The sequence below is a fragment of the Parasteatoda tepidariorum genome, chromosome 3 (assembly GCF_982258835.1).
Source record: "Parasteatoda tepidariorum strain Cologne lab strain chromosome 3, Ptep-v5.0, whole genome shotgun sequence".
Lineage (NCBI taxonomy): Eukaryota > Metazoa > Arthropoda > Arachnida > Araneae > Theridiidae > Parasteatoda > Parasteatoda tepidariorum.
In genome coordinates, this window is record NC_141757.1 from 81,093,627 (window position 1) to 81,116,522 (window position 22,896).

Genomic DNA, 22,896 nt, shown 5'->3' on the forward strand with positions numbered 1-22,896 from the left:
TTCCATCCATTTAACATACATATAATACATTTAAATTAACCTGAAATCAGAAGTATTGTAATCAAACGTTTTAGTAAATTACTCAAATCCATTCAGTAAATGTTTTTAAGATAGCGTTAAAAGTGTATAAAAAACTTATTTATATTTTGTAAAAGTATTAAAATTAGCTTTTAAATTTAGCACAATGTATAAACTGTCACTGTAGAAAATTGTCTTTTTTTAAAGGAAAAAAAATCTTACGCTTTGTTTTATCCAAAAATTATATTTTTGGATAAAATAAAGTATAACAAGAAATCTGAAAATGATTATGTAATGGTTCTAATTTTAAATTATGATATAATATAGACAATATGCAACAAAAGTTTTTAAGTGGCACTAATTATAACATATTTCTATTTAGAAAAGAATCTATGCATCCAATGTTTGTATAGACTTCATGTTTGGGTTTAATCAAGGAAAACTTTATAATATTTTTCTGTTAAGAACTTAACATGCATAAATTTTTGAGAATCTAAAGCTATAGTCTTACCAGGGTTGCCGGATTTAGCCAGACCAATGAAAACAAACTTTCTTTTTGAGCAAATATTTTTCAGAAACTGTAATGGAGGAGTATAAAATTGTTGATAAATGCATTGCCATGATTTTATATTAAGAACAATGCTGAGCAGCAACTTTTTAAATAAAATATATGAATTGTTTTCAAATGACGTGCACTTAGATAAAAAAAAAGTTTAAAAAATGCCCAATTTAATAAATATTTATTTCAAATTTAAAATACATTCTGAAGTTCTAAAAATATTCTTAAAATTGAAGCACAGCTAGGATGAATAAGAACATAAATGAAATTTGTTTAAAACATTTTGGGACAAAAACGTCCGATTTTGAGAAAAATCTGAAGTAGCTATTACTTATATAACATTTTATCTATTTATGAAATAAATGCCGTTTAAGAAAAAGTAAAAATTAATTTCAACTTCGAAAATATTAAAAAGGGAAGCAACTTCTGTTGATAAATCTTGATATCCTGAATAGTAAAGTTAATCTGCACAGTAAAATTTATATTAGTACAAGTATAGTTAGTTTCTGATAAAAAAATTTAAAAAAAAAAACTACCCTTTGAGTTTAATTAAATATAATTATGTGGTTTTAAATTTTTATTTAAAACTTAGAGTATGCAATACGTTTAAAAAAACTTTCTTAAATGGTTAGATTTGTAAAACTTATCAACAAAATGTTAATCTTTTATTAAATTATGAATAACTACTTAGGATGAAGTTTTATTTTCAAAATACGTACATTGCTTATGTAAATATTTTTGAAATTTTGAACTTATTTTTTTTCCTAAGTTTTTGTTACATTTTAGTATATTATAGTATATTCAACAACTCAAAACTTCGATGTATGTATATCTATATATATACACAAGTATTTTTTTTATGTAGTATTAGTACTGATACTAATACATAATTTGCGTAAACAAATATAGTCATCAATAAAGTAAATTAAAATACATGTACGTTATTTTGAATAATAAAATAGCCAATAAAGACTGGTTTTTTTTAAAAATCAAAGCCGGCTTCCTGAAGTAGCAGAAAAAATATTTAATGTACAGTGAGTAAAAAAAAAGTGAGAAACCTTAATATCCTGTTTTAATGATTGGATTTCCAGGAACTAATTGTCAATCTCTATAGTTCAAAGGGGGTATACTCAAACTAATTAATTAGTGCTTACATTAATTAGCTCTATGTATTAATGCACAGAATCAGGCACAAAAAAGTACTTCCTTTGAATTGAGAGGGGGAAATCTGGGCAGTATGATCCCAATAAATTAATCAGAACAGCGGTCGAAATTTTGACGCCATTTAATATTAGTTCTTCTCTTTGCTTATTTTGTCAGGTCTCGGGAAGCTTTTAAGCTAATCGTATAACTTTTGCACACAATTATATAATTCGTTGATCTAAAGATAATTCCATGTAAAAAGTGATATTTTAATAATTGAATTTTTTATTTGAGAAAAGAGTAGTAGAATATTTTTTGAATAGTTAGGTCTACAAATTTTTACTTAATTTTGAACCATGTAATTTTAAATGACGAAATACAAAATTTAAACTAATATTGGTTTAATAGCTCTTGAGGAGTTTCTTATTTGAAATTTTATAACTTTAGATTAAACTACTCAACCGATTTTGTCATTTGAAATTTCATTGTCTAAAATGGTGTGAAATTTGTAAACCTAACTATTCAATTTTTTTCGATTCTTGAAAAAAAAAATTATTTTAGTTGCATTATTGGATAAACTAATTTGAATTTTATAATTGTTTCTAAAAGCTTTTCGATTCACCTAAAAATTTACCGATGTACGTATGACGAAATACGCAGAATTGAAACAAACATTAAAAACCCAAAGCTTTCGAAATTCATATTTCAAAATATTAAAAAAATTTTCAACCACAAGACTAAATGAATTTCGAACTTAATTTACACAATGTTTAGAAAAAGCATACACCAAATTTATTTTCTGCAGATATAAAGGGGTGCGGAAAGAAAACAATAAGTGATTGACCACATTCCTACCTTGAAACTAAAATTTTCTCTTAGAAGGATATCCCCCTCACCTTTAGGAGTTCCCAACTCTATAACGGGAGTTCCCAAAGTGGGCACTGAAGGTGTGTTGGGAGTCGTTAGGATTTGATAGAATCTTAAAAATAACTTACAGAAGAAATAATTGTAAATGTTAAATATTTACTAGGCTTTAGTACTTACAATTTAAAAGTGATTATTTTTTTTTATATCTAAAAATCATTTTAATCTTTATCTCTTCATATGCTATTAAAACAGAAAATTTTGAAAATATCAGTTCAGTCAATTTTGTAATGAAATCAATATTCTCACAACTCTTATTGTTGTTATAGGTAAGATTTTTTTTAACCCTAGAAGTCTGAAGCAAACTGTTCTTTTTCAGAAAAGTATTTTTAAATTTGTTGCTTTTTAACATTACCATTGCGGCTCAGGGAATACAATTCCTCCCAATGAGTTGAACCGGGTTCGAATCCCAACAATGACTGGTCGATTCGAATTTCGCACCAACCACAGTGTGCTGACTTAAAATATCCTCAGTGGCAGATGGATCATGGGTTAGAGTTCCCTTGCAGTCAGGCTAATCGTGTTCGTGGTTTTCCTTTCCATGTAACGCAAATGCGGGTTAATTTCATTAAAAAATCCTCCACGAAGGTAAGTTTCCCCAATACTTGATCCAGGAGTTCCCTTGTCTTCTGGATTGGATTCAAAATTACAAGGCGACAGAGTTGAACGTTGGTAGTCGTAATCCCTAAATTGGGTTGGCTGTTCAACGACAGTTATAAAATAAAATGTTTCACTGTGAGCAGCGATGACTTAGGGGATCAAGCGTTTGGCTCCCAATGAGGTGAACCAGGTGTGAATCAAAACGATAACGGGTTGATACAAATTCTGCTTCCAGTTCACACTGACCACAGTGATGACATAAAATATTCTCAGTGGTTGATGGTTTTCGTGTTTTTTCTCTTCAAATAAAGAAAAAAGTCCTCCACGAAGGCAAATTTCTTCCAATACTTGATCTTGGACCTCTCTTGTCTTCTGAATTGGATTCAAACATACAAGGCTACGGGGTTGAACATTGGTTGTCGTTAACTCAAAATCGGGCCGGCTGTTCAACGACAGTTATAAAATAAAATAAAAATGTTACGACTGTTTGTGAATTTTATCATAGTTAGTTTCAAAGTTATTTTACGTTTTACTTTATAGTTTCAAACCCAAATTCTTATTGTTAAAAGTGGAATACAGTACTTGTTTTTTATCCCATTTTAGTGATTAAAAAATTATGTAGTTTTTTTGTTGACTACATTGTAGTTGATGCGATGTAATATAAGACATTTATGAAAAATTGAAATTTTTTAAATCTATGGCTTTCTGCTCAATTTATAGACATTCCTCTAGCATATGTTATAGGCATTATGTTTCAGTGGATTGCACTGAAAACGTTGTGAGTAGATATGTACCGCGATCGAAAAGTGTCCGAAATTTACAAATGGAGATTTTTCTTTGAATTTCTATATAAGCGAAACTTCCCTAAAAATTGACTTTAATTTTATATATAATTACATTCAATTTATTACAAGTTGCTACATGATTTTTATAAAATGTGGTTGAAAACCCATTGATTAAAATAGAGACCCCCTATTATATAAATAACTTGAAATATTTAATACTAAATTATTTTTAGTAGTTTTTTTGCTATTAATCTACTTTAGTATTTCTTAAAAATATTATGTTGCATATCTATCAATCTTGGACGATATTGTGATTTTATCTTGCACATAATAGAAAACATTTGTCAAATTAATCAATTCCAACAACAATAGGAATATCTGACAGCCAACCCATGTACATTTGGAAAATTATATGTTGTTATAAGTTCCCAACATAACTTGCAGTAGAATGAAGTTTTCAATATTTGCTTTTAAGGGAGGAAAAAAAAAGAGATCTGTAAAAAAATCGTTTTTTTTCTTCTTCCAAATCATCAAACCGGGTTGTTTTTATTTTTATTTTTAAATCATCAAACTTAGTAATGAATAAATCTTTGAAACTCTTTAATGTATCATAACATAAACTTAAATGGAACATAAACGTTCGCGCCACACTGGTACGCGGGCTGTAGTTTGCCATCTATGAAGTATTGTATAGTTTCTAGTAATTATGTGAAAATGTGTGTCTGCCAAAAATGTATTTGATCAAATAATTTATGTCCTAAGAATTTTTTATGGTTTATTTAATATATTATATTATATATTCAGTTATTTAAACAGATTCTAAAAGCTGTAGAATTTATTCTTAAGTTTTAAAATGTTCTTGCAATGAGCGTGAAGGGAAGCTGCATACATTTACACGAATCTGAATTTTAATGTTCTTTATGAAATACCCAAATGGCGACTAGGGTACAAAACTACCAGCGTCACACAAGACCCTACCCAAACTAAAAAAATCAACGAAAAAGAACAAAAATCAATCGCTCAGCAAACCACCTCCAATTACCTCTCGTGACAAAACGAACGTTTTCTTTTGGTTCTTATATCATATTCGATGATTATAGCTTAGGACGTAATCAGAACCTGCGGGTAGGTCTTCAATTGGATCCAACTAAAGAAACAAAAACATTCGGAAAGAAATTACATACCGGGCGAAATCATTTCAAGAAAAGATCCAAATACGGGAAGGGCTTGGCCTTTCAAAAGAAAGGACATCTGTGTTTCTCTCTAATCGTCAATCATTAAATCCGTTTCCTTTGGAGAAAAGGACAGTTTCAATTCAACACAAACAGAGGCTAATTGACACGGCCACACCTCTTATCTCCCTTTTGCTTGTGGTACCAGCAGGACAAGCATATTTCGCGGCACCCCTTGCTGCAATTATCCAACTGCAATTACTAAAGTCATTTAGAAGAGAGTCCAGGAGTAATTTTCCATCTTCAAGCAAATGCCCCAAGAAGAGGTGCGTTTGTCCCTCGTATTATAGTTTGGTTTGTATTTAACAGGGGAAGCCGAGAAAACGATTATTCTTTTTTCTCTCTTGTTTCATTTCATTGTTCTTAAAGAGCCAGGCATGGCTGTTAGGACCATACGAATAAGCTGTTGCGGCTCGCAAGACTGCAGTTTTTTTCTTTCTTTCTTTCTTTCTTTCTTCAATCCTTTTCCTTTCTAAATCGCTGAACTCGTTCACCTTCACTTTTTGATTTCGGGATTAAGATAAGATGTTTTGATAAGAATGACAAATTGTTCAATTTAATTTCCCCTTGAAAAGAATCGTATGCTTGAAAAACGGCAATTCATCTCCTATTGAGGAAAATACTAAATAAAGTGTTTTGATTTCTCCTAAAACTAAATACTAAAAGTGGTTATTTTTCAAGAGATAAGTGTTTTTAATTATATTAATTTATTTGGGCAAGTCAAGCATTTTAAGCGACACACATTTAATGAAAGTTAAATAAGTAATATTTTAGTCAAAATAATTTAAAGTTCTATTTATTATTATTTTTTTTTCTGTCTGGAGGGGGGCGAGTTTTGTCTGATTTTTCACATGCTGCTAATACAAAATTATTAAATAGCCTCTATGATTCAATGGTTAAAGCAGGGTTCGTAGTTGTCCTGATATTTCTGATAAAAATATTTTGTCCTGATTTCCAGTTTTTTGCCCTGACATTCCTGATTTTTATATACCCTATTTTTCTACAATACAAATACGGATTTTTCTAAAGCCAGATTTGAGAAATCAAAAAATTTCTTTCTTTGATCTATAATCTTTTTTTTTAATAAATAATGTTAGCATAAATCGTAAAATTCCATAGCTCCTGTTTGCTAATTGCATTCAAACAAAACCTAGTCATGAATTGATCGATAATCCACTAAAATTACTTTTGTACAGAATTAAAGGACGCATATTTATGGTGTTTTCATTTCGAGATAATTGAAATCCTAGAAATTATTTGATTAAGGAATCTTATTAGAATTCCTTATTAGAAATTATTTGATTAAGGAATTATTTGACTAGAAATTATTAATCCTAGAAATTATTTGATTTCGAGATAGTTGAATCTCGTGAAATTATTTGATTAAGAAAATCTTGAAATCAAAATTTTTAATTACATTTTGAATGGAGGAATATTAAATAAGTAATATACTGGTTATTAGTGTATCAGTAGGGGAGAGTGGGGTCAATTGTAACATTTTTTACTTAACTATTTTTAACTAACAAAAAATCCTATATATTATTAGTATTTATTGACAGACGTGTAAAGTAGACTATCCTCTACTAGAAGAAAAATAAATACCTGATTTTAAATATTATTATATTAGTTATTAACAATTTTTGACAGTCGTGCACTTGTTCAACTAAAACATAGTTAATTATGCATATTATCATAGTTGTGATATATTTTTTTATTGATCAAAATAGTAGTGATATTTTAGGAGTAAAAATAATAATGAACAGAGTCCTAAAGGGTTAAACTTTTAACTTTAAGGGGTTAAAAATTTTAATTTATGCTGTGAAAGGTGACAAATAAAATAATGCACATGCAACATAATATAAATGCTATAGGAAACTATTGGTGGTTCTTAAAGAGTTAAGTAATGGTTTGTAAACATAAGATTATTTATTTTCAACTGTTACAATCGTCCCTTTACTTATTGTTACAATTATCCCCAAGACGCCATTTCAGCTTCATTTGTTAAAAACAATGCTAATTAATTAGCAAAACTAATCTTTTTTTTATTGAAATGTTAATTAAGGTGTCCACTTACATATTCGGTTACTAATTTTTATTTGTTTAAACAAAATTACTTTGTTATAATATAGTATTCTAATACCAAAAAAAGTACTTGCGTGGCGTGAAAATATCTTTTGCGATGTAACTCTTTCAAAAGTACATAAAAATGGTTGCCATCAGGGGTGTACATGTAGATTTGTTAAATGCACCTTGTGCGCCACCTAGGAACCAAATCTAGAACCCGACACTCGAAATTTTTGCTCTGTTACAATCGTACCCTGTTACAATTGACCCCACTCTCCCCTACTATAAAAGTTTTCCCTGCTGCTAAACTTTGAAACTATTATGAGTTGTTAAATATTAATACAATTATACTGGATATTTTTAAAACTTTTTGTTCTAACAATTCTAAAATTAAAAATAGTATATTTTATTATCTTTTTCGATAAAAAATTTTTTTATTACATTTTATATTATTATAAGCAAATTATTCTTTTTTTAGTTTACCGTTTTTCCTTATTAAAAGTAGTTTGGTATATGTAGACTGTTTCAAAAAATGTCCCGGATTTCTTGAAAATCATTGTTCTGATTGTCTTTTGGCCCACTACGAAGCTTGTTATAGACATTCAGCTGTGACTGAGAAGGACTAGGGTTCGATTTGTAGAGGTGGCTTGAAGCCCACTCAGCTCTAGATCGATGGGTACCAGCCTGGCTGGGAAGTAAAGACGGCATCGGGACTGCAATGCTGCATTAATTGCCTCAATCATTATTGTGGGTAAAAAAAAATGATTTTTTGAATTTCGAAACATCATTAGAGCGAAAAAGTTGTCTATTGCATTAAAAACAAAATTGGCATAATTTTTTTTTTAAATCGATATCTTCAGTTCGCACATCTTAATTTAAAATTAAAGAAAACTTGAAAAAAATCCCCCTTTTAAAATTTTCGTTTAAGTTTAGACTTCCGAATTAAACACGCTTTTAGTTTTTTGTTTGATCGTTTAAATATTATAAATAAATTAAATTTCGGCCTATAATTTAATTTTTACAATCACACAACGATTTAGGTAAAAAAAAAAACATTAGTTTTTTAATTATTTGTAATTTTAAAAACACCAGCGGGTGACCGAGCTCCGCTCGGAGAAAACAGGTATCGAAGCTAACTCGAAGATTTAAATTTTCAATTGTGATTTATCAAAACAATACATGCCATAAGAAAATTTGTGAAACCATTGGTGAAAGAATAACCGGTTAAAGTGCACCATTGTAAACTATCTAAACAAAGTTAGAGTTTGGAACTATTCTGTACAAAGGTAAAGTTTGAAAAGTCATAGGAAATAAAATGTAATTGATAACAAAAAATTATACAATTAAAGACACTGTTCACAACGAATTCGTAAATTTGCTTCCGTTCATCCGCTTCTTGAAAATTCTTGTCCAGGAAAAGGCGTCGATGAGAGAGGTATTGTCGAGCATAAAAGACGATGTAAACTCCGCAGGAAGACGCGTCATCTTGGTGGTTGTAAGCGTTGCGAGGTTTCACGATGCATCCTTTCAGCTTTTCATTCGTAACAACGGTATTCAAAACGTGTCGCAGTATTTTTCTCAAAACAGCATCGATGGGCAGCGGGTTGTCGACTGGATCGCAGATTAATAGTTGACGTTCTCCATAGCTTCGTAAATTCCTAGCATCCAGTGCTCGCCTCTATCCATTTGAGCTCTCTTGTGAATGGGAATGAGTAGCACGTCGAATCCTTGTTGAACGCCGTATAGATAATTGGAAGCCTTGTTCTGGTCGCTGATATCGTTGAGAAGAGCCATTCCTTCATAAGCGCCATCCGCTGTTGTAACGTAGAAGCGTGCGACAAATTCAGGGTGAAGTACGGCAACCTTGACGGTCGGGTAAGCTTGTTCGGCGTAATGGAGAAGCATTCTGACAATGACGGTATCTTCTAGTTCTCCATTTGCGGGTAGAATTGAGTTGATCGCTTTTTGTTCCAAAATTCCGGCTCCTTGAAGAATTTCATGTAGAGGTGCGTTCTGCATGTTGAAAATGTAGCTTGAAATCTGACGAATGTTGAAATGTCGGACTTTGTTGACGGTGATTTTAACACAAAAGTTAAACTTTTCTCCACTTTGATAAATGTAAACTAATGCGAACCTTACAATTAAATTATTAATTCCTTCGTATATTATTTGTTTAAGTTGTCGAAAATTAATATTTCAATTGTAAGGTTCGCATTAGTATACATTTATAAGAGTGGAGAAAAGTATCTATAGCCATTATGGCGAACAAATAAAGTTTGAAAATATCCTATCTGTAACTCCGAACTGCTCGACCGTAGCGCTTCAAAACCGGCGCCAATCGATTCCTCGTGGCCAAAAACCCCAGACCCCCAAGTTTACCGGAGTTTATTAATTCTGGGGCGATTTTCGACTTGGCAACCATTCCTCGTATTATAGTATAAGATATATCTTCTCTCATTATATTAGATCAGAACAATACTTGAACTCACCACATAAAGATAATTGCATGTCGGGTTCCTCCCACACCCTATCCAACCAACCATCCAATTTTTTGGTAAGGTTATTATATTATAAAGCTTAGTTATAGAGATTTTCAATTGAGTCGGTTTCTTCGGCTTGCTGCATTATTAAAGTTCCTTTTTCTTGTCTACTACGTATTTAAAATCTGACTTTTTTTTGTTGTTGGAGAAAAGAGGATGAACTTGATCTAGATCTTAGTGTTACTCAGATATATCCATATTCATATTCACATATTTTATTATAGTCTCTGTAACAAGTTAGACACATTTTTATACAGCTTGAGAAGGACAGGGATAAATTGATATGCATGGTTTCAGAATTGATGACTGATTTAATATATTCACTTAAGCCTCGCAGCATTGGAGGAGGATATACCACATAAGAGTTTCACTTAATGTTTTCAAAGTATTCCGAAGGTTGAAATTTCATTTTCGGTATTACGAAATTCGGTCTTTGCTCATCAATTTTCTGATAACCAACAATATCCCCCTGTACATTTTAAATTAGATCAATTTGGGGCATTGTCCCGAAGACTTAGAAACTCACGATCGTGTTCCTTTCCCCAATTTCAGGCTACTAACTTTTTTCAGGAAGCCCAGCGACATGGAAAATCTGGAAATATCAGGGAATGTCTAAATTTTCTTTAGTTAAACAAGGAAAGGTTTTGAAACAACAAGCGATCGGTGCTTCCGTGGTGAGCTTCACTAAGATGCAAGAAATTTTCTCCCATATTTCTTCCAAGTGGTTCTGAAGTTTCGGATTGTTTTTTCAACATTAATTCCTCCTTTTTTCTATCGTTCCCTTATGAGTTTCTTAAATATAACGTATAAAATGATAATTTACTACGTTATAACGGTATGTGAATTTCTAATTTGAGCTATCACTTTTTGAAGCGTTTGAATTTGTGAAGATTCCATCGTAATTTCTCATCTTTTGATTATAGCTTTTTGGAAATGATTTATAATTTTCAGCCTCTTTCACATGGTTTTTCGAATTCCAATATTTTTATACAATTCTTTTAAGAAGTGCGAATTTAGAATTTGAGTAATTCGATTCAAGTGATTCCATGGTAATTTTACGTCGTTATATGATGGATTTTCAGAAATTATTTATCATCTTTTTACTTCTTTTCGCATAGTTTTTCAAATTGTGATATTTTAAATACTATGTTATATTACGACATGCGAATTTCGAATTTGAGTTATCACTTTTTGATTAGTTTACTTGTTTATCAGTTTGATTAGTGTCGATTCCATCGTAATTTCACGTCATTTGACGATTGTTCTTTCACAAGTTATTTACTTTTTTTCTTTCGGTTTTTTAAATTCAGATATTTTTAATACGGTGTCCTTACAACGAAAGAATTTCGAATTCTAGTTATTACTTTTTGGATGTGTTCGATACCTGACGATTCCATAATAACTTCACGTCAATGAGTACGCCATTTTTCAACTGTTATTTATCATTTCTTCAGCTCTTTCGCCTCTTGTGCCTTTTGAACTTAACACGAGTCGTACTTTTTGACTCGCTCAATTCTCATTTTGAGTGGATCCTAGAAAAGCCCAGGGCTAAAGAGAATAGAAGGGCTGGTTCACTCCTTTGAACTATCTCTCGCCGCGCCGATCCTCCGACGTCACTCCAGTGACGTCACTTTGGCGCAAAGCTCGCACTTTTACTTCAAGAACGGAGCGTTTGGCCTTACTAGCTCTAACTAATATTGGATCATTTCTTTTTGCGAGATATTCTAAGACATTTGGTATTTTCTATAATGACTTTCCTCAGTTTTTGCAGTGAATTTACAAGAATTTAAAACTATTATCGAAACGCCAGTTTGGGCGATTGCAACTTGCAAAAATTCTGATACAAAAACAAAAGGAAAAAGTATAATTTTTCGCGTGTTCCCTAAAGTAAATGAGCAACTATGCAAATAATGGATTTCGAAATGACACAGTTAATATAAAACAGCAATACGTTTATTCTGTCGTAAAGAACTTTTATAAAAATTAATTATCTAAATAGAAACCGCCTCGTTACTTCATAAAGAAAGGCAGGTGAAAAGAATTAAAAAATGGATAAAGTCAAAGAAAATTAAAATGTAAATAAAAAGTATAAATAAAATATATAGTATATAGTTGAAATTCTCCTAATTTCATAACATATTTTTTAATGTAGTTATTCTAAATATTTATGATTTTTTTAAAAATTATATTCTTTTCAATTTAAACATCTATAAATTATATCATCGTAAATTTAAATGTTTATAAACAATTGTAAAATTTCTAATGTCATTATGAACCTAAATTATTCTTTTGTTTCAGTAATTAACGTTTAAGGTTGATGTTTCCTAATGATTAAGTATGAACCAATTGCTATTAACGACATATTTTAAAATCAGGGATTCTAAATTTAACTTAACTTATCGTAATAAAAGAATATGTAGATAAAAAAAGTGTCGATATATGCCTTCATTTTTCTTAATAGTTAAAATTAAAACTGAACTTTTTAAAATAAAGTATTTATCGTGTCATTTTCACCAACTAGCAAAACATTTTTATAAGTTTAAAATGGTATTTTTTTTAATATAATAACCAAGAAAGTTTTTTTTGAACTATGTTTATGAACGGAAATAATGTGTTAATTACGTAAAGTTTGAAGGCTAATAACCAGAAAAAGTCTTACTTATTTTTACAAAGAGAAGGATGCAAGGTTATCATATCTTTGCTTGCGATCTCCGAGATCTGTGGACACAGTGACGTCATGAGGAGTGAAATCGTAGCTTCAGCTCTAAGAGCGGAGTGAACTAGCCCTTCTATTCTCTTTAGCCCTGAGAAAAGCCTACCCCGTGGCGATTTTTAAAAATCTCGCCAAACTAGGTTTTTGGAAGATATTTCGGGGAGATATGTTACAACCTTACAGAGCGTCTGTTTAGATTATTTTTTATTTTATTTTATTAAAGATATTTTAATAATTTGTTATAATTAAAATTTTTTTTTAATGATAAAACAACAACGTCGATCCAAGTAATAATCGCCAACTTGGCGAGATTTCAAAAAGTCGCCAAGTGGTGGGCCATTCTGGGATTTTACCCACATTAAAAAAAAAAGAAAAAAGGAAGACTTGATTTTTTTTCAAGTTCTTAAAACATTTCAATAGACCACGTAACGAATTACTTAAAAATTCAGAGCGTTTTTTAAAAAATCGGGGCTTGTAACTGCTGTTCAAGTTTCAGAACAATCGAGGGAATGGTTCTGGATTTATAAAAGGCACACACACAAACTTTTTATTTTATTGTTATAGATAGTATCGAGAATAAAGCTCACCTTAGAGCTATAAGTGAATTAAAAAATTTCAATGAGAACTCAAAACACCTTTTAATTTAAGGACTGACATTTATTGACTAAGAGGATATGAAAATCATAAATTACTCGCTAATCGTACTACCGACGTAATCACATAGATACAATCAAAAATCAATACAACTTATATCTAAATGATTAATACGACTTCATTGATTATAAAATTTTATGTATTAAACTAATTTAAGATTAAAAAAATGCAATAAGTTGCAATTTGGAGAGAGAAAAAATAGGAGTAACAGTAGTTTAAAATGCATTTAGAAAACTATAACTTTGATGTTCATACAAATGGAACTACGGATTTCGAAGTTTTTTATCAACACGTTATTGGCGTGGAGAATTTAACAATCGTAAACCTATTTGTAGAACGAGTGTAATTACTTAGGTTATTCGGTAAAAATTGCCTTTACATACTCTTTGAATTTTTTTCAAAAATTAGTACGAAAACATATGGAAATTGAGGATTGCAAATTAATGTTTATGCGGAGAAAAAAAATATTATCGAAATCTAACGAATTACTACTAAAAGAAATTTTTTTTTAGTTGATTGCAAGATTAAATAGAATAGATAGAAGATTTATGGAAACACCTTTAATTTCTAAAAAGTAATCAAATTAATTTTTATTTTTTTTAATTCCACTTTCCTCAGTAGTAATTTATTGTATTTCAATAGAGATTTTATTTTTTTCTTCGCTTAAACATTTATTTGAAATGTGACATAATAAACAAACCTTAAAAGAGTGTTTCGTTATCATCACCCTTAATGTCTGATTGTAGAATCCTTTTCAAAATTGAAATAAAATCATGCAAATGCACATATGTAGCTCCAAATTAATATTTAAGCAAAGAAAAAAAAATCTTCGAAATATACAAACTATCACTGAAAAAGATGGAACTAAAAAAACAACAAAACCAGTTCGATTGCCTTATAGAACTGGAAGGTTTGACTTACTTTATCGCCAGCTGAAAATAGGATATAATACAGGTTGTCTAGCATAAAGGTAAGAAATTAGTTTTGATTGTTTCTGAATGGCATCATAATGAGTGCATAATTTTAAAAGGATAGCTTGAATGTCAAAATTATTGTAATGATAAAAGATGAAGATTTTTAACATGTAAAAAAATATTGCTCTGAAAGGGAGAAAATATTTTTTCGGATAAATCTAATTTTAACATCCTATATTTAAAATAAATAACTGCATTTTAAACTATTAAAATAACAATTATGAGAGTGATATGGATTATTGCACTTGTATTGATATGACCAATCTTGGATCTAACTACATATAAAAATCAAAGACGGTGTCGCTGTTTTCCATTATTGTCAGTCCATTTTTAATAGCCAGAAAGTCACTTAGTAAGATCTAGTTTTTCCTCGATAATGTCCATGTTCTTTTTATAGCCATCAGCATAAAAATAATATAGGTAAATAGGGAAATATAGGCAATATAGTAAAAATAATGTAGGTAAAAATAATATAAGTCATATAGGTATTGTTTTCCTGTATAATATTTTTATATCCCAAATTTAAAGGCATTACTCTGGAATATTATTTTTTTATTTTACTCTGCTATTATTACGTTTTTAATTTAATTTTTTTTAAATTAAGAGTTTAAAACTAAAAGTGTTGTTTTTTTATTATAACGTAATTTTATGATATTACTTTAATTTTAAAAAACTTATTTAGCGTTTTATAGTTATTAATTTTTGGTGAAAATTACATTAATATGCTATTATGAATCACTGTTAGATTCATTAAATAATTTAGAGCTTAGCGACCAATTTCATGCATTATTTGATGCATGCACAAATTGTTTTTAACACATCAGCTTGTTTGGTAAGCAAAATTATTGTATTATTTGTGTTCATTAATAGATCTTTATAAGATCATAAAAGAAATGGAATCATGTGAGATTCATACTCTTTACCAAATAAATTTGATTCAAAATAAGCATTTAATTCAAAGAAATAAATGCGGGGCAAGTGTATAATACTTCTAGTACTTCTTATAATGAATATATTTTAAATTAATAATTTCAATTTTCGCAGGAAAAAGCTTTTTTGTACTAAGAAGCAATAGTTATTGCGAAGCAATTATCGGAGTTGTTGAGCGGAAGACTCTCAGTCGAAATATAGAAAAAATAAATCATTGAAATCTATCTAATCTATAAACTACATTTATTATACTTGTATAACAATGAATTAGATCATGTTAATAATTATGACAAAAGTAATTAATATATTAAGTATACTTAAGTATTTTGAGAATTGTGTTGATTTTTGCAAAGCAATATTCGGGATTTTCTTTAGAAGTTACGAACATTAGAAATTAGATATCCGTGGTTAGGTTGTAAGTAAGTTGTTAAGTAGTAAGTGGTGAGTAGTAAATGTTTAAGTAGTAGTAGTTAAAAAAAAGCTGTAATTTCTTCAGAAATCACGACTGTCTCATCAACGTTAACTTGCCTTGTTTTACTACGCATATCCCACGATTTTATTCAATTATAATAAAAAAAAATCAAGTTACAATTACAAGAGTTCTAAATGGTCACGCACTACAAGAAAAAAAAATTTGCCTATGCGTGTGAATAGAAAAAGTTAGGAGACTTTAATTTTGTCATTTTTGACACTAGGACATGATATACAGCGCGAAAATACACGCCAAAACCGCCAAAATAATATCTTTGGCACGCACCAGCTTCTCACGGTACATGAATAATTGAGGGAGGGGGGACATCAGAAATCTAAGAAAAGCCCTTGTTACGACATAACTTTTCTTTTATTTCCGGTGTCAGACGGTATGCGAACAAACACATCTAAGCTATTTATAAACATGAGGAGGACCCAGTTTCCAATTAGCTTAATCTTTCTAATCCTTATAATAGTTTAATCAGCTTTTGTTTCTTAAATCGTTGGGTGATATTTTTTCCACGGATGTTGAACAGAAGAATTGAATTACAGGTGCTTCCACAAAGAGGCCGTGAATGGAAAACATCTCCTTCCTGACAGCGATTGAAATTGCACGGTTTACCAAAAAGGGCGTTTTAGTGGAGAGACTTACCCCTCGTCATTTGTGAGCATTCGGAGAAAGTTTTTAGGTTATTTATTGTTTTCTATTTTTTTATTTACAACAACTATTCGGTTAGCAAAAAAGTAATTTTGGTTTTTAGGTGCAAAATAAAACAAAATTTTTTGTACAGAAGAAAATGATCTTAAATACAATCATCTTTCATTCTGTTCAATGACCTTTTGTCATTTGTTTGGTAACTTCATCATCTAGAACTTCTGACCCGTATCAGCAAAAGACATAGGTGCGATTTGAGGTCATATTTATTGCTGAAATGTTTACCATTTAAGAAAAAGTGTTGCAAACTTCGAAATAAATGATAACACTGTGGTGCAAAATCAGGGCGATGTGGGTGTTGCGATTTTATAAAGCTCCAATAATTCCAAACGTGTTACCATAGATGGTGGATCTTGGTGAATTCTCGCATTATTTTGGTAGATTTCTTGGGCATGTGATCGCCCATAGTGCCCCGGCCCTTGCACCATTACTTATTTCGAAGTTTAAAAAACTTTTTTAAATGGTAAACATTAAACAATACAATGACCTCAAATCGCAGTTGGTTGGCCTGATATGGGTCAGAAGTTCTACGTGATGAAATTACTTGAATGATGAAAAAAATTCATCGAACGAAATTTAAGACATTTGACTGATTGAAATTTATTCTTTGTATAATTTTTTTATAACCGTCATTAAACAGCCGACCCAAATTTTAGTTTACGATTACCAACGTTCAACTCCGTATCCTTGTAAGTTTGAACCCAATCCAAAAGATAAAGGAACTCCTGTATCGGTACCCCAGAGGTATTAATTTGTTACGGGAGCTTGGAGGACCTTGTGGACCCCGGCAGATTTTATTTTAATTTTATAACCGTCGTTGAACAGCCGACCCAATTTTTAGGTTTACGATTACTAATGTTGAACTCCGTAGCCTTGTAATTTTGAATCCAATCCAAAAGACTAGGGAACTCCTGGATCAAGTATCGGGAGAAATTGCCGTAGTAGAGGACATTTTTGATGGAACTAATCCGTATTTGCGTTACATGGAGAGGAAGACCACGAGAACCACCCTCGGTTAGCCTAACGGCAAAGGGACTCTAACCCGTGAACCGTCTACCTTTGAGGATATTTTACATCAGCACTGTGATCGGTGAAAGCCGGATGCTGATTTGTATCGACCAGCCATCTCTGTGGTTCGAACCCGGTTCACCTCATTAAAAGGCGAACGCTGAAAATATTTCCCTTTTATTGAAAAAGAATTATATATACTAAAAATATAATATATAAGAAATAAGGGGCTTATAAAAGTTGAAAGGATTTTTACCAAAGGTGACATTTTTACATCAAACTATTCCTTAGAATTGTTCCTATTATATAACAGCACAATGTACCAAAACATTGTAGTGTTTATAAGGATATGACGTTTTTCATTAAAACCCTTCTCCAAAACAATTTAAAATTGCTTCGCGCTAAGCCTTCCATTTATATAAAATTAGCTTTAAAATGCTGTGTAATACACAAATGGTCAGCTAAGATAAATATAAGGTTTAACAACACAAGAGCCGAATTCGGCTATACTGCTCCAAACGTAAGCGGTTACCTAACCTATGGAAGATAATAAAAAGTTAGTAAAATAAAGCAACAATCGAACAATCTATAGTGTTTAAAGGTTATAGTGTTAAATTGTTTTTATTAATTATTTTTATTTAGATATAAATTATGCTATAAATTAAATGAACCAAACCTTTTTTTATAGGGACTATAATTATGAGAGTTTTAAACCAAATGCAATTAAAAATAACTAATAGATATTTCGGAAAAACGTTTATTTAAATAAAATATGTACGATACGCAAAATAAACAACAAAACACCCAGAATGACTTTTGCCAATTTTTACATACTAGAACTTAATGGATGGATAAGCCCCACCATAAATATGCTAATTAAATTAATGCAGTCGATATTTTAAGTTAAGAAATTAGACACAAAAACGTGCTTTAAACAAGCACATCTTATTTTCGATAGACTCGGATTTTTAAGAATCAAAAAATGGAGTTTATCCATTTTCTGGAATATATGGTTTTAAAAGTTTGGTCAGTAAAGCGATCGAAATTTTGGATTTCTAATTTTACTTTTTGCTAATTTCTACTTTCTTGAGACCTTTTTAAGCGAATCAAAGATTTTTGCACACAATTATTAAATACGTTTATCCAAAGATAATTTCATGCAGAAACTAACATTTAATAACCAGCAGTTGCTTGCTAATTTGTCCGCACTTAGATTATAATTTTTACTGTTTGCATTGAATTGCTGATACATACAACTAAAGGCAATAGTTTAAAATCTGCCCAGAAGCCGTTAAATCAGCATTGTACGCAGCATTAATATTAAAATTATTTTCATTTCTGCCATTAGATGAGACAGAAAACTCATCCCAATTCTCCATTACGTTCTGTACTACTTCCTCACTCACCTCTCGATCCCTGACTTGAGTATCGTATAATTTATGTAAATACGAATTTGCTGAAAAAGGCACACACCATTTCCAATATATTTGTATGACAGTAAACGGCACCATAGCACCGTTTATGTTTAAAATTTCGATTGCTGTTTCAGAAAGGATCAAAAATAAATCAAAATGATTACTCGTAACTAAGTTTTCATTTCTATAAAAATAAAAAAATTATTTTAATTAAAAACCTAACGTATAATTAAATATTCAACACTACTTAAACTATCACATAAGACTACCTAAAATGATTCTAGAAAAATACAAAAATATAATTAATTGGATACGTGGGTAAATCGTGGTATTTGATTTTGTCAAGATTCAACAGAAAATCATGTTCGACACGCGCGTTGCGTCAACTTGCAGATATCCAATTAAATCTGATTCGAAACTTGATTCAGTGTCATAATAAACAAAGCCTTATAGCTGTAACGTTGACACGCCATGCACAACCACGTAATTTCAGCAGTATTCTCCTCGAGTTGCAAGTACCCAATTATTTAACACTACTTGAATAATGACTTAAGACAACTTAACAAATTTAATTTATTTAGAGTTATTGTAGATGGGTACAGTGCTGCCAATTTAGATAGAGAAATATCGGAGTTTTGGTGCCACGTAAAAGAAATAATTATATAGAGATAGATTATTCATAACTTTATATTATTTAATTTATTAACTGTCGAAAAATTTTTGAATTGTAAGTCATAAAAATGTTTTATGACTTAAATAATGTCATTTAAAATGACAAAATACGAAACTTGAGCACAATCGGTCAAATAATTCCTAAGTTATTAAATTTTAATCAAGTCGTATATTTATAATAGTTATATAGCACAGTTAAAACAAATAAAAAATTTCTCGCAAATATTAAAATAATATTCAGTTAGAGAAAAGTTGCCTCATTCATACGACTTTTCACATTTAAATTTTTATCAATCATGAATCATTAATAATTACATTTGATACATTTTAAGGACAAAATACAGTTATTCAGCTACTTATATTATTTTTTGGTAATAGCATTTACGTACAAAGCTTTGAAAACGATTTAGAAAATCGATTGCCTAATTCGTACTAACCATCAAAAATATTGAATATTTATGATTAAGAAAATTAGTAGACCTTATGTAATCCAAAACAATGATTTATTAGCATAACAAAAAATGCGAAAATAAATTTTTGAACTGTCACAAGTATTATAAGTTAGAGTATTATAAACCTCTAAAAGGTCAAAGGAACATAATGAGGAAATTTTATTTTATTTTATAACCGTTGTTGAATAGCCGATCAAATTCACTTTTAACAATAAGAATTTGGATTCGAAACCATAGAGTTGAACGTAATATAACTTTTAAGCTAACTATGATTAAATTCACAAATAGTTGTAATATTTAATTTTATAACCGTCGTTGAACAGCCGGCCCAATTTTGAGTTAACGACAACTAATGTTCAACTCCGTATATTTGAATCTAATTCAGAAGACAATAGAGCTCCTAGGAAAAATTTGCCTTCACGGAGGACTTTTTGATGGCGTTATATGGATAATTTTTGCGTTGCATGGAGAGGTAAACCAGCCACGGCTCCTCTAGTAGCAAAGGAACTCTAACTCATAATCCGTCAACCACTGAGGATATTTTACGTCATCACTGTGGTCAGTGCGAGCTCGGAGCAGAATTTGTACCAACCCGCAATCGTTGGGATTCGCACCTAGTTCACGTCATTGGGAAGCGAACGCTTGATCCCCTGAACCATCGTGGCTCACATTGGTAAAATTTTATTTTATAATGGTCGTTGAACAGCCGACCTAAATTAGGGTTTACTACTACCAATGTTTGACTTTGTAGGCTTGTAATTTTGAACCCATCCAGAAGACAAGGGAACTCCTGAATCAAGTATGGAGAGAGATTTGGCTTCGAGGAGGACTTTTTCGAAGAGCATTTGCGTTACATGGTGAGAAAAACCACAAAACTCCCCCTCCGAGGTATCCTGAAGGGAAAGGAACTCTTGCCCACGATCCACTGAAGATATTTTACGTCAGCACTGTAGTTGGTGCGACCCGTGTACGGATTTCGTATTGACCAGCCATCGATGAGATTCGACCCCGGGTTACCTCATTGGGAGGCGAGTGCCCAATTCCCTGAGTCACCATGCCTTATCTGGTTCCATTGAAGTCTTCACTATACAAGGTACTGGGATAGATAGGTGTATCAAATCAGATCAAAAACTATATAATTATGTAAAATGCTATATAAATATACAAATCAAATCATAATCCATATAAAAATATGAAATATTGCAACTAGCTACGTATAATGCATCAATACAAGGTCCATGAGATACTCCTAGTCCAACATTTTCAGCAGTCTTAAGTGCTAATTTAGCCCTTTTACTTGTAGATCTACACTCACGTGACACCTCATATGTTTTTACAGTAGCAGCCGAAATTCGGTGACCATCTTCATTTTGAACATACTCTTTGGCTGCATTTATTTCTAATTGTTCCACAGCTGTCAATAACCATTCGTTACCTTCGTTAAAAAATTATTACTGCTAAATAACTATTTATTTTAAAAGTATCATTAATTCTTTTTCCTGCATAATTTAAACAAATAATTTCAATAAAACAGTGAAAGTGACAGTGTTTTACTAAAATGTTTTGATACGTAGGAGTGAGCAAATTCATTAATCATTTAAGTTCACTTGTCCATACAGCGATGTATCACTTCACTGATACCGTGCCCGATACATTATGCTGTAACTTTTGAATTTCTACGAAAACATGTTTAATGTTCTGGTACAATAATTTTAAAAGAGTCGCGATGGTTCAGAACGTTCGCCTTCCAATGAAGTGAACCGAATTCAAGCGATGGTTGGTAGATACGAATTCTGCACCCGGCTTGCACCGACCACAGTGCTGACGTGAAACATCCTCAATGGTAGACGGATCATGGATTGGAGATCCCTTGCCGTCAGGCTAACCGTGGGAGATTCTCGTGGTCTTCCTTTCCATGTAACGCAAACGCGGGTTAGTTCCATCAAAAAGTACTCCACGAAGGCAAATTTCTCCTAATGCTTAATCCAGGAGTTCCCTTGTCTTCTAGATTAGGTTCAAAATTACAAGGCTACGGAGTTGAAAATTGGTAATGGTAAACCCAAAAATTAGGTCTGGTGTTCAACTACGGTTATAAAATAAAATAAAATAATTTGTATGGTTACGTGTTTTAACTATTTCGGGTCAATATTTAAGACTGGTTTTGACTCTTGACAGCGAGAGAAAGATTATCAGAGGTGAGAGAAGCACCTCTCTTTGAAATGCACTATTTCTTGTTTCTATAGCAGCAGACAGACTTAGACTTGGTGGAGAGGGGAGTTCTTTCTGTAAGCAAACTATAGAAAGCGCTACTGGGAGAGGAACACTCACGCTTCGCAACCGGTATTTGTTTATTTGTGACAAAGTTGATGCAAATATTTAGGTTTTGGCTGAAGGCTCAGTTAACAGTTAATTTTATTTCGTCGCAAAATGAAAAGATGAATAGTTGTTGATTAGAGCTTACGTATTTTATAAGTTTAAGCACTGTCTTGGTAATATACCAATATCGGAACACCTTCTCTAAATTTTTCAGATTTGTTAATATTTTAATTTTTTGAGATAACACACTGCGATGCTAAGGAGTATTGCAATTTTTGTCGAGCCTTAATAATTCACACCGGTCGCACGAACATTAGACATAATAATAATGAACAGAATAATACTAGTCATGTTCCAATCCTAAATTGAAAAAGAGTTACAGAAAGAAAAATTAAGAGTTTTTGATTACCTAAAATGTTTGAGTATTTCCTTTACGTGGAATGGTTAGTTACAAGGCGACTAACTTAGTAAAATTTAGTTTAATACAGGTATCTACGGTTCAACTAGAATGTGTTTCATTTTATTTGATATTGTTATATAAATAAATATTATGAAAGAATTATGATAATATTTATTTTTTCGATAGTATTTAAAATTGATGAAATAACCCGATTTTTCGATTAAATCTTTCTGACTCATTTTATTCCAATTTTAATTTTTTTTGAACAATGTAGTGAATTTTAAGCAAATCATTTCGTGGGTAATAAACTA

At 31.0% G+C, this 22,896-nt stretch overlaps 1 long non-coding RNA gene across 1 annotated transcript in view; it reads right to left on the reverse strand.

Moving 5' to 3' along the window:
• The window catches only part of LOC139426887 (uncharacterized), a 41,889-nt gene that overhangs the window by 7,575 nt on the left and 11,418 nt on the right, over nucleotides 1-22,896 (reverse strand). Inside the window, exon 2 of the long non-coding RNA XR_015432779.1 lies at nucleotides 530-596. This is a non-coding gene — a long non-coding RNA (uncharacterized LOC139426887). The remainder of the gene's footprint in view (nucleotides 1-529; nucleotides 597-22,896) is intronic.